This window comes from Mercenaria mercenaria, chromosome 5, assembly GCF_021730395.1.
Source record: "Mercenaria mercenaria strain notata chromosome 5, MADL_Memer_1, whole genome shotgun sequence".
In the NCBI taxonomy this organism is placed as follows: Eukaryota; Metazoa; Mollusca; class Bivalvia; order Venerida; family Veneridae; genus Mercenaria; species Mercenaria mercenaria.
This window is the reverse complement of record NC_069365.1, coordinates 40,019,892-40,033,151: the sequence shown is the minus strand read 5'-3', so window position 1 is coordinate 40,033,151 and position 13,260 is coordinate 40,019,892. Positions and strand designations below refer to the sequence as shown.

The 13,260-nt window shown below is 36.1% G+C and overlaps 1 long non-coding RNA gene across 1 annotated transcript; it reads left to right on the top strand.

Annotated features, from left to right (window-relative positions):
* Positions 1-1,269: 1,269 nt before the first annotated feature.
* On the top strand, positions 1,270-5,255 carry LOC123558918 (uncharacterized). The gene is made up of 2 exons (XR_006687838.2): positions 1,270-1,405; positions 5,153-5,255. It is a non-coding gene; the product is annotated as an uncharacterized LOC123558918 (long non-coding RNA).
* Positions 5,256-13,260: the final 8,005 nt, after the last annotated feature.

Below are 13,260 nucleotides of genomic sequence, written 5' to 3'. Positions count from 1 at the left end.
TTCAGGTCATTTGAGATTTTTTTTGCTCTCTTCGTTTGCTAAATATTGTCTTGAGCAGTAGTAGAAGACAGACCAAGTTTCTGGTTATGTGTCTTAGTTAAACAAAAAAGGAATAAATGTGCATGAACTGCAAAATCGGTTATCCTTTTGTATCAACCTCTCTACATGTCCACTCTTTTTTTTTTTTTTTTTTTTTTTTTGGTGGTCTTTTTTTATCTTTGTAGCTTTTATGCAGCTTATGAGGTTTGTTTAATACCTGAAACAATTATAGGTGAACTTCTGTCAAACATTTTTTTTTAAATTTGTATCACATATATTCTATCACTTAGCCATAAAGATGTGCAAAAATAGAGTATAGCACGTTTAATTTTATGTATCAATCATATATTTTATACATTAATTATGTAAGGTAATACCAGAATTGAACCGTGCTGCTTACAGCTGTCATTTGGGTCAAATATTTACACATTTAAAAGATAACATCGAGTCAAATGTCTATGCTGAAATACTCAGATTGCACCATTTGAAGTATATTAACCAAAACATTTTCGAAGGGGCATACCGCCCAAACCACCCACAAAAAAGAAAAGAAAGAAAAAACCTAAATCTGTCCCTTGTTCATCAACAAATAAGTCTGTCATTCACTTTATGTCAGAGTTTATGTTTGTCTTAAATATAAAATTAGAAAGCTTTCAAGCGGCCCTGAAAAACCTGACGTGATGTTGTAGCCTGCGTATACTGTGTCCCACACATTTCTGAGCTGCGAAAGACTTAGAGGAGAGATTTGTCTGTCGCGTAACTACTATTAAGTCCAAAGACCCGTGCCTGCACATGATTTTAACATTCTTGGTTTATTATATTTATAATTTCCAAATGGATTAGATTATAAATTCCCCTTAATATAAGCCAAAATACACTAGAGCAGTTCTACATTTTTTTCTGAGAGAACATGCTGACAAAGGCGCTCTAATTTGTTTAAGCAGCCTGGCTACTACCCATTATAAATAAAATCAGTGAGGTTTGGTGTTGGTGTTGTTCTAGGGTTATTTGTCATGTTGAAAACACTGCTTGTGTAGTCATAGTTGTTACAGACATAGCGCGATGCTGACCTGTTTCAATTTGTTACTTACAAGGACTTTTGTTAATTTGTAAATTCTTAGTTGTTTTTACTGCTTGACTTGATTCGCCAAATAAAAATAGATTATAAAAATAATGGATGACGTCAATCCTTGTTCAACGTAACGGTGACGTTCAACGTCTATTCAAAACGTCATCATTTTAGACGTCAACGTTATAGTAACTCGAAAACTGCGAATACGGATAGAGAGAACTTTGATCAAATAGATAAAAATGGAAACACGGGATCTGTTGTATAAGCCGAACTTATCATATAATATCCATTACAGTAAGTTTAACATAATCTTGTAAATTACTTTTGTGACATTTAGGCCTAACCGCAAACACTGCCATTTAGGCCTAAAGAACAGCATGTCTCATCAGCAGACAAAGTGATTACAATTCAGAAGGAAGTGTTTCACACCCACACCAATATGCAAGCGTGCACGCACGCGTTTTATTATCATTTAGTATATCATATAGTATAAGATTCTAAAGATTAATAAATGAGCCGCATCATGAGAAAACCAATATAACGCATTTGCGACCAGCATGGATCCAGACCAGCCTGCGCATCCGCGCAGTCTGGTCAGGAAACCCTATTGCAATTTGAGAAACGGAATGGATTCTGACCGGACTGCGCGGATGCGCAGGCTGGTCAGGATCCATGCTGGTCGCAAATGCGCTATGTTGGTTTTCTCATGGTGCGGCTCATATATGTTTATGCTTAGTGGTTACATCATTTTAAAATCAACTGCATATTTTTGTAACAAATTAATGTATATGTTGCATAGAAAAATAAAAGTAAATGCGTCACGATTTTTACAACATGCCGAGACTGATAATATCTATGTAAGTTCATTATAATTGGTTGATTCGCCAAATCAATAACATTATTTTCTGCCAGATATAAGCAACATATCATTCTACGGGTCTTGAAACCGTTTTTGGATAATTTAGATAAATACAGTTCCTCAATGGTCACATTATTTTCATCTATGTATTTTTTCAGAAGAGTATATGCGGTTCTATACTCGCAGGGTATAGACGTTCCATCAGGATCTCTACCCTTACATCGGAAGAAGAAAATAATGTGACCATTGAGGAACATAATTTGTTACAAAAATATGCAATTGTCATAAAAGGATCATTTCCCTGTAAAATATTGAACGCGGACAAGGATATTTATCTCGAAGAAGGAAATATACATTTTGAACATAAAATCGACATTATAAATAATATCTATAATCTTAAAATTCAAAAATTTCAAACTACCACGCATACCTTTAGGACGATGTATAACTTAAAGATGGATCTTACAATCCGAATTTCGCTTAAAAGCTGCTTCGGATTTGGTAGATCAAAATGTAATTGAAAGAAATGTCCTTGAAGAATGTTTTTGTGCTCCCCGAAAAAATTCTGGGAAGACTTCCGCGTCCGTCCGTCGTGACATTTTTTTTTATACGAGATATTTCTCAGAAACCATAGACTGGAATTTAACAAAACTTCAAAGGAAGCTTCAGCAGTTATATAGGAGAGGAGCGTTATTTTTTTTTTAGCACATGTCGGTGTTTTTCTTGATCCCTTTAAGGTTTACAAATCTACATTACGCAATACAGAAGATAAATGTATTAAAAAGGATTAGATCCGAAAGCTACTTCTCCTATAATGAAGTACTGTAAGGCCTAAAAACATTCTTTGTTTCCGGTAACATGCTCAAAAATATTAGGGTAGGTAGAAATCTAGGTCGGAATTTTTTTTTGGATTTTTTTTTATTAAGTGGGACTTTTCGGAAATTATTTTTGTGTCAAAAAAAATGAATACAAATAAGGGGGTTATACCTTTAGAGCATCAGTAAGTTGATTTCTAACATCACTGATCATGTTTAAAGCAAAAAAAGTGCAGTTTTGCAACTTTTTGTCAAAAAGTTGAAAAACAATTTTCTCCAAGGCGGCAATAAAAACATTTAAGGTCGGGCCAAAAACTTAGGGTAGGTCGGGATACCGGAAACGAACACTTTTTTTTACGCCTAATAAATACGTCATGGCAGTGCTTATAATCTTGTCTGAAATAAAACATTTTTAATATGGAAAAAAAGTAGGAGTAGAAGAGCCTTAATTAATGTGCGAAATATTAGAACATGTTTTTTTTTTAAAGTACTTAAGAGTGGTAATCATATATCTATTAAGTTGTCAGGTAAATTAAATGAGATTAACACAGAAAGAGCAAAAGAACGAAAAAAGATAATAGGAAAATATATTCATTCGGATCGCCAGTGGAGCAGTATAGCATATAGACTTACAAAGTCTGTTGAGATCAAATAGTCTGTAATAATATTAATTTCTTCACACTGACACTAAATTAATTTCTGGGAAAAACATTTTCTCTCTAGGCTCATCTCAACAGTTAGAGACGGAGGCAAGAGATATTGTAAAATTTTTTAGAAAGTGGTATCAGAGAGGATTTATTTTATGGCCAGGTGCTTTACATCCAATGACTCTAACGACTGATGCCAGTCTATATAGCATATAGCATTCAGTGAACAGATGCTAATGAAAATCGTCTGCTTTCCCGGATAAAGTTTTGGACTGATTGGAATATTTCGGTCTCCATTCAGTAGAGTACAAGTCAAATGGTTTATCGCGGCCAGAAATTTGTACAAACCGGACAGAAGTTGCGAAATTGTCATTTGTGCAGGAAAGAAGCGTTTACCATAATGTCCAGTACTGGACAGGTATAGTGACCATGCACGGACACAGCCGCCGCATATACTTTACATGCAGTCCTAATGTTGCCTTTTTCGAAAAACATTTTCTTTCCTTCTTGTCTTCTTTCCTTTTTTAAAGATTTTCCAGAGGGGGTCCGGACCCCCGGTCCCCCCCCCCCCCCTCCACCCTCTGGATCCGCGTATGGTGACATATCATGCTTTCTGTTTTTGCAAAGAAGTATAAAATACACAGAATGGCAACCGGCTTTATTTTTATAGCTCTTTGGTTTATGCAGGTAAACTTGTGTTTGGTTAAATTTCAACAGAGCACAATTGTCTGAACAGTGTACAAACTCATTACTATTTTTTCACGCAAGGGTGAAAAAAAGTGGTAGACAATGAAAGCAGTAACAGTTTTATTAAAAAAAATAAACAATGAGACAAACATTTCCAACATCTTTGGACGGTTCAAAAATCCCATGTTAAACATACGATAAAGCCCGAAACGCGTGAAAATGTTCCGAATGTAAATCGGGTGAAGTAGGCGCTCTATGTATAGAGTTAGATTATGCGTCTAGATTGATTAAACTGGGCGAGTCTACTTACTTATTACTTGAGGATGAAAAAAAACGTGTTTTTTTAAATGTTGCTCTTAAACAAGAGTGGCGGTTGAACTACTAAAAGTACAACAATCACAACAAATCGTACGGTATGTTTTATAATCAGTAGAAGCTAGTCGTATTTACGCTTATGAGACCTGTTTCACCCATAAGTAAAGAATTCACAGGTCCATCATGAAATATTTTCCCCAGCACGCATATACTTTACCTATTCAATATGATCGCGGCCTCAACAATAGTTGGAACTAGTTTCAAGAAGACGGACTCTGATATCATCTTTAGTCTCATTTAACTAGCATGATTTCTCATTTTGTTCTTAACGTACTCAAAAATGTATTTAACTTGACTAATTATAAAAACTGACATGTTGCTCAGACAAGCATCCACTCTTAAAGATTTTCTTAATTATAGTATAGCACCATGATATAGCCCATGATTCGCCTAATTTCTAGGTTATGACTTTCAACGTTTTTGTTTTGGCCTTGATCATAACTATGTCCTGGATATTTCACTTATACCCACTCACTGTAACTATCATAGTTAATATTATTTTATTTAAAAGACAATTTTGTGTAATCAAGAATGTTCAGTGGTGTCGAGTTTTCATTTTCATTCCTCTGTCTGAAATGCATGCACAAATTAGAGTGAACAGATGTGACATCTCTGAACATTTTTTTAGTTTTTATACTCTCACAATTGTATTTTTCAGGGGAAGAGCCACAAGACGAGATAGACGAGGAATAAGTGATTATATGCATCAGAGTTTATGAAACTATTTTTTTTATAATTTGTTAATAAAGTCAAGAAACATCTTTTAGTGTGTCTTCTTTTTATTTCTGTATTTTCTGCGTTATGTTCATGGCATAATGTTAACCGTTAAAATCACAATAGTCCTTCACCAGTGTAAGTCTGGAATTTGGCTTTCACTTTTGGCGTAGACTTCTTTCTTGTGGTGAAGCCAGACAGCTGCAGCTGGGTAGGGTTGATTGTTTTACACATATGCCCGACAGTGTGAAATAATGCACGAAGGGGCACCATGCGTCTTCCTCCACCATCATAAGCTAGAAAGTCGCAAGATGACTTAAACTGTGTCCCTAGGCTTGAAAGTTGGGGGGGGGGGGGGGGGGGGGGGGGCGTTGAAAAACCCGTACTTGGATTCAGTGTTGTTATATTTTCTAGTCCTTTGGTATTATGGATATGTTGAGTTACGCTTAAGCCGGTGCTAGGGGTCGTGAGAGGTGTTGCGTATTTCATTACCTTTCATGAACAGACCCAGCCACGGTCAAATAGAGTCTGCTATTATTCTGCTTGGTTGCATTCTATGCCTCAAAAGGATCTTTTTACAGATTTTTATGACCTATCATTTTCTTCCGTAACAATATCGTAAACTAATCTGTCACTACATTCTGCTATCTATTAAGACTTCGCCATGCATTAAAATCAATTTCAATGTTATAAGGTGATGTATAATGCTTAATGGAATTTTATTCGCCAAAATCTTCCATGGTTTGTATTATTTTATTTATATATTTTTCTTTAAATTGTATTAACCTATATATTTTGGAAAAGTGTTTTAAGTCTTAGTGTATACAGATAGAACAATGCTAATTGTAGTTTATCCAGCAATCCCTGTTCGAGGGAAATACGTTATTTTTCAAAAAGCTGTGACACGGCTCCTTTAAACAGTGTATAACATGCAATGAAACTTTGGTCTACATTTGATAATGGGTAAGATATGTTTTTCTCTTTAGTGACATATATTGGTATTATAGAGTATAGACTTTTTATACGCCCGTTTTGAAAAAAATAACGGATGTATTATGTGATGACGCGTGCGTCCGTCCGTCTGTCCCTCCGTCATAATTCATGTCCGGAGCATAACTAAATAACCATGCAAGGTAATGACTTGTAGGTAGGTGGCGATGAGATGATGTGCAGAGCTTTTAAACCGGGGATGCAGGGCAAAGGTCAGTGTCACAAACTGAGCTCAAAGGTCAGAACTGTCCATCATATTTCGTGTCCGGAGCATAACTTATTAACCATTCAAGATATTGACTTCAGACTTGAGATGTAGGTAGGTGGTGGCAATTTGACGATGTGCAGAGTACATGAACCAGGGCGGTTACAGCAATGTCAAATCTGTCCATCATATTTTGTCCAGAGCATAATTTAAAAAGTATTAAAGTTATGGACTTGAAACTTGGAATATAGGAAGGTAGTGATGGAATGATGTGTTTTTACGGATCGCAGTATCTTCTTATGGAATATAATATAGGGGTGAGGGGGGAGGGGGGGGGGGGGGGGTGGAGGATGGGGGTTGAAATCTAAATCTAGAATAGATCAAACGGGATAGCCAATCGTAATATTTAGAACATCTGGAATGATTTCTGCCGAGATCAAATCCAGTTTACACGGGAGTCTTACCGAGGAAATACAGGTCAATATATATGTCCACTTCAGGAAAACAAATCATATTCAGAAAAAGTCAGCCCTATTTCACTTCCTTGAAGCACATTATTTATTTTGTCGTCCATGCAACTGCGCATGTGTTGTATTGCCAATGGCAACACCCTGCCTGTATTAACTGCTAGGAAACGCGAGTTCCAGTCTCCACTCTTCCGACTAAAAATTACTAACACTGGGATAAGAGTCGCGTGTATGAATGCTTTACACATGGCACGTTAAAGAACCAGGGAAGTTTCTGGAACTGGAGCGTCTTCTGTATCTTGCACTATACTTTCACTAACATTACTAACAGTCTCCTGGAGGAGTCGTCCATATGAGTAACCAGTGGCGTCTATATATAAGATAACATACAAACAAGCAAAACGAAATGAGCCTCCGCTCTACAAACTAAAAATACTAACACTGGGATAAGAGTCCGGTCTAGGCATATGGGTGCTTTGCACATGTCACGCTAAAGAATCGGGGAAGCTTCTGGAATTGTCTAGAGCGACCTCTGTATCAGAAGACCTGGAAATAAATAATTATTGATTCGCTTTATTATGGTGGCTATTTTGAGCAGCAACGCAACTACAAACGTCGTCATAGCGCTGCAGGTGCGGTATGGGGACCTCTCCAAGGAAATTTGAAGTCTGGAATGCATTGCATGCTAATTGACGTATAGGCCTACCTGAGAACTTGTTGGATTAGAACTTGAACTTGGTTTGCTTTTTAAAGAAACACACAGAACCATTAAAATTACAAATTTCAGATATTTCTCAGATGCGGCTGACCACCTGTGAAGTGGACTCTCCTTAATTAGTGAATAATGTTTGCCTCATTAAAAAAATTGTAGTGAACAATGACGCTTGAATGGCTATTAGTTTATATATGAGCCGTGCCATGAGAAAACCAACATAGTGACTTTGCGACCAGCATGGATCCAGACGCGCAGTCTGGTCAGGATCCATGTTGTTCGCTAACGGTTTCTCTAAAAGCAATAGGCTTTGAAAGCGAACAACATGGATCCTGACCAGACAGCACGGATGCGCAGGCTGGTCTGAATCAATGCTGGTCGCAAAGCCACTATGTTGGTTTTCTCATGGCGCGGCTCATATATCATTTAGATAGAGGATTAGAGATTACATGACGGTGTCTTTTCATATTGAATTTTTTTAAACGAATTGAATAAAATGATAAAATGCGATACTTTCGAAGTGGAAAGTCTTTCTTTACCTATTATAGACCAAGTCAATTCGAACAACGTCAAAGCTTAATTACACTAGTGTATTATCATATTTATGTAATGGCTTTATTCCACTCCAACCACGTCAAACATGTGATAAATTGAAATATTTTAATTTTTAAACATCGTGAAATGATAAAGCAATGTCTGATTTCAGATGTCGCAGATATCTACTCACTTTTAGTTGGGTATTTGAATTCTTTCATGTGAGAAAAAATACTAGCTGATTTACGGAAGCTTATAAATTTCATAACAAAATTGTGTCGGTTTGACTTAAACAATAAAACAAATTCCCTGGGAAAAGCTAAAAAAAAAACAATCAAAAGCAATGCGATCACCTGTAATCCATATTCATGCATCTGCACCCACGCTCGTGTGTAACTAAAACTGGTACCTAGTGTGCATTTTATTTTGAGCAAGACGTTTAAAATATTCGGATAGATAATCCGGTTGCGCGACTTAAGTGCAGATTCACATCTATCATGCAAAATGCCTTTATATGGTTTAAACTGCTTGGAACAACCATTCGCAGTACACTTACTGTATCAAACGATGGCATGCGGCATAGCAATAGATCAGATCTTTTGGGCAGCTGCATGTACTAAAGGCGGGTTCAGAATTTAGGTCAAGTAGGGGAGAGGGACGGAGTCTCTAGAGGGGTTGGGGTAAACCCCCTCAGACAATGTTGGCAAGTATTCCTCAGCAAGCTGGTGCAGTCTGACTTATATTGGACATAATTGAACATCAATATTTGAGACAATGTCATCTTTTAAATTTGTAGTTTCAAAAAGCAATTTGAACAAGGGGATAGCTTTTGATCCGACTACTGTCTGTTCCAACTACATATCATTGAACTAAAGTTGTGGGAGCGAAACGAGCAGAGAGTTTTGACTAAAATCTCAATTTTAGGCTATCAAAAGTATATGCTCGCCAGATTCAAAATTTTATAATACTATGACTGTAGCGTTATGGTAATTATTAACGAGAGTTTTTATTGTTTACCTATTTTCTAAACTTTAAATCATATTCATTTCCTTTAGGATGGCTCGACTATAGTAAAGGCGAGACTAATTTAGGGGTCAGCAATTTTAGATAAGTATGAGAAATGCCACAGTGGTATCTATTCGGCGTGCGGATATTAATCACTATTATAAGACGTTACTGGATAGTTTTCCTTAAATATACCTTGTTAGAATATATTATATACTGATTTCACTAAGGTGGCATGAGAAATGGTCAGCAGTTGACACATCATCCTTTACGGTTTTGCTATATAACTCTTGTCTCACTGATAGACTGATATGTGGGTTTAGGATGTAGGATGTCGAGAGCACCTTAGCTAGGCAGCGCTTTTGCTGCAGAGCGCCTTAGCTTTCGAACAGAGCTGTAAGATGATGGGTGTCTCTCAGTTTTGGCATTTAAGATTCTAAATTATAATTATTATTATTAAACTTATCGTATTTTAAAGGACTATTTTGGAACTATGGATACATTAATTTAAGAATGAATTATTTATTTTAAATGTGCATCTAGGGAGAGAGATTTTATGCATTAATTAATTCAGGATAATTTCGGGCTTTGGAATGAATAAATCATATTTAAAGAACTTTGTACCTCATGTTTTTTATGTACTAAATAAAATCCACTATACGACCGGCTAATGAACTATATAAAACGGCTGATAGGGGTACAATTTGCAATCTTTGTAAAGTAGGCCTAATAACTGTTTTGCATGCAGACAATTTGCATATGCGACAACTTATAACGTAAGTATATACGCGAGCCGGAAGAAATATAGAAACATATAGAAATGGGTTAAAAAGTATGTTGATGTAATGAAGTTTAATTGTCGGAAAAGGATTGCGTTCGCACCCACCGCACCCCCTCGGAATACGCTCTTGCCACTGTGGGTAGACTGCAAATTTTGCCACTGTTGGACGCCCTGTTGTTGGACGGTAGTTTTCTATCCGTGTTTGCATTTGCCATCATAATTGTACTAATGAAAGAATTTCTGATGACTTGAGGTTTTTTTTTAAAGGCTAAGGCAGTTTCTTCGTGTTTGGCAGTTTGTAAAATTAATTTATTGACTTTATTTATATAACTTATATATTTACATTTGACATATTTATACTTTATATATTTACATGATTAAATTCTAAAATGAATCCAGAAGAAACTGAAAGGTATTTGCGCCCCTTCCCTCTTGAGCTTTTTCTGAATCATGCAGACATGAAAGAATTCATCTTTTCAGATCGCGATCTCGGTGTTTTTCGCAGATGGAGTGCAAAATTTGCAGCGTTTGGACGCGCATTTTTCGACTCGCCGTTTTCTGTCGTCTTCCTGTTTGTCGTATTTATATGAATGCATGTTTTGAATTAACCGACGATGTTTCTATTATTTTTCAGATCGCGATTTTTGGTCTTTTTCTGTGGGTAGACTGCAATTTTTGCCACTGTTAGACGCGCTGTTTTCTGGACTGTAGTTTTCTATCCGTGTTTGTATTTGTCATGTATGTCTCATATACTAAGTATTTCTATGACTAAAGTGGCCGGTTATTATTTTTTTAAGTGCGCTGTGATCAAATGTGAAAGAAAAGACAGTAAGTACCCATCACATAGATTTAACATAATGGAAATTTCTATCTCGCTGAGCAAGATTTGTGGCGCACGTGCAAAATTAGATAGTTGGCACGTGGATAATTATTAATTTGTTTTTTTTTTAACGATTTCTTCTTTAAAATTAGATTCATAGCGTTATTTCATGTTACTGCTATTTTTGTGCTAAAATCTCTATTAAAACTGTCAGAAAAGAAATAATACCGTATGTCAAGTTTCACTAAAAAATATCAAGTAGTTTTAGTTTGAAATCATTTTTTTTTTTTAATCTGAACTTTCGAACTTGACAAGTTTCATCAACCGTTGCCATGGTAACACACACCGCTACATTTCTACTACCGACTTAGAAGTCAGTTCTTCTTTTACTTAATTGTTTTATCATAGTAAAAAAGGTTTTGTATGATTGGTAAATTGTGTGGCAGATATTTTGAAAGATTCCTCGTATATAACAGGTATGGTCTGTCAGTTATTTAAGGAGCATACTGTATAATTAGAGAGTCCAACAGAAACTTTTTCATTTAGTTTTAGTTGTTTCAACGAAGAACTGAATATTGGGTCAAAAATAATTGTGTATTTCAGTGTACCTTTAAATTTAAATTATGCCCGATCATAAGGCTTTTTTCACACTTTACAAAATTCACATGTGTTAACTTTATAAACAATTAATGGATGAAACATATTACAAACAAGAAATATCTTTAAAAATGATGGTCGGCGAATTGTAATAAGGAAAGAAGTTTATGAATTTTTATGCCCCCGAAGGGAGGCATATAGTTTTTGAACCGTCTGTCAGTCTGTCGGTCTGTCAGTCTGTCCGCAATTTTCGTGTCCGGTCCATATCTTTGTCATCGATGGATGGATTTTCAAATAACTTGGCATGAATGTGTACCACAGTAAGACGACGTGTCGCGCGAAAGACCCAGGTCCGTAGCTCAAAGGTCAAGGTCACACTTAGACGTTAAAGGTCATTTTTCATGATAGTTGGGCGTGTCCGGTCCATATCTTTGTCATCCATGGATGGATTTTCAAATAACTTGGCATGAATGTGTACCACAGTAAGACGACGTGTCGCGTGCAAGACCCAGGTCCGTAGCTCAAAGGTCAAGGTCACACTTAGGCGTTAAAGGTCATTTTTCATGATAGTGCATTCGTGTCCGGTCGATATCTTTGTCATCCATGGATGGATTTTCAAATAACTTGGCATAAATGTGTACCGCAGTAAGACGACGTGTCACGCGCAAGACCCAGGTCCGTAGCTCAAAGGTCAAGGTAACACTTAGACGTTAAAGGTCATATTTCAACATAGTGCATTGATGGGTGTGTCCGGTCCATATCTTTGTCATTCACGCTTGGATTTTAAAAATATTGGGCATGGATGTGTACCACAGTAAGACGACGTGTCGCGCGCAAGACCCACGTCCGTAGGTCAAAGGTCCTAAACTCTAACATTGGCCAAAACTATTCATTCAAAGTGCCATCGGGGGCATGTGTCATCCTATGGAGACAGCTCTTGTTCATTTAACATTCATCTTTCATCTAACATTTTTCAAATTGCAAAACTAAACACCGCACTTTAACAATTTAAATGGTTCTCTTTTAATTTTTCGCAAAGGTTTCGTAGGGTTGCAATTTTGTTTCATTTATCCTTAGACGAATAATTACAGCAGTAGTCTGATGAAGATTCATGAAGCGGTTCATGAGAAGAGGTCATTAAACGTGTTTATATTTTTAGCTAAATTGGTCCCTATCCCCATTTGTAACAAAATAGCAGGAGACCTTACGATATTGTTACACATCGAGTTTGATAAAAATCCATTAAATTTTAGTGGTTAATGCGAAGAAAGGCATATCTACTTTTAGCTATAGTGGTCCCTAATAGGGCCCAAGTTCCTATATATTAAATAAATTTGGAAGAGGACCTTATAATGATGCTTCAGACCAAGTATGACAAAGATCCACCAAGCTGTTCATGAGACACTGTATAAAGGCATTTCTAGTTTTAGCTCTAGCAGCCCCTAAAATGGGTCAAATGTCCCAGCTGAACAAAGTTTGCTGCGGGCCTAATAAAGATGCTACAAATCAAGTTTGATTAGAATACATGAGAAAAAATCAAAGGATTTTTTCATTTATTATTTTTATTTATTTCTAAAATAGGCCAACTGATCCCGCTTTAACAAATAGCATATTTGCTATTCATGAATCTTTGGACAATGACGTCACAACTATAAAAAGTGAAGGTCAAGCAAAACATACAATTGTAATTAATTCAATATTTCTATTTTATAAGCAAAGCTTAACCGAAGTCATATCACATAGATAAACTGTATGCAGCGTACCTTCATTTCAGTGTAATGAGATTCAGTCATTATATAGCATATATATAATAAAACAGATTTCAACTGAGTTCAATATTTGCATACCATACTAAAGAAAAATATTCATATATAATAAATTAGTTAAATAATTTATAACAAATATATCAAAGCAAACAAGTACTCATTTTAATATGCAATC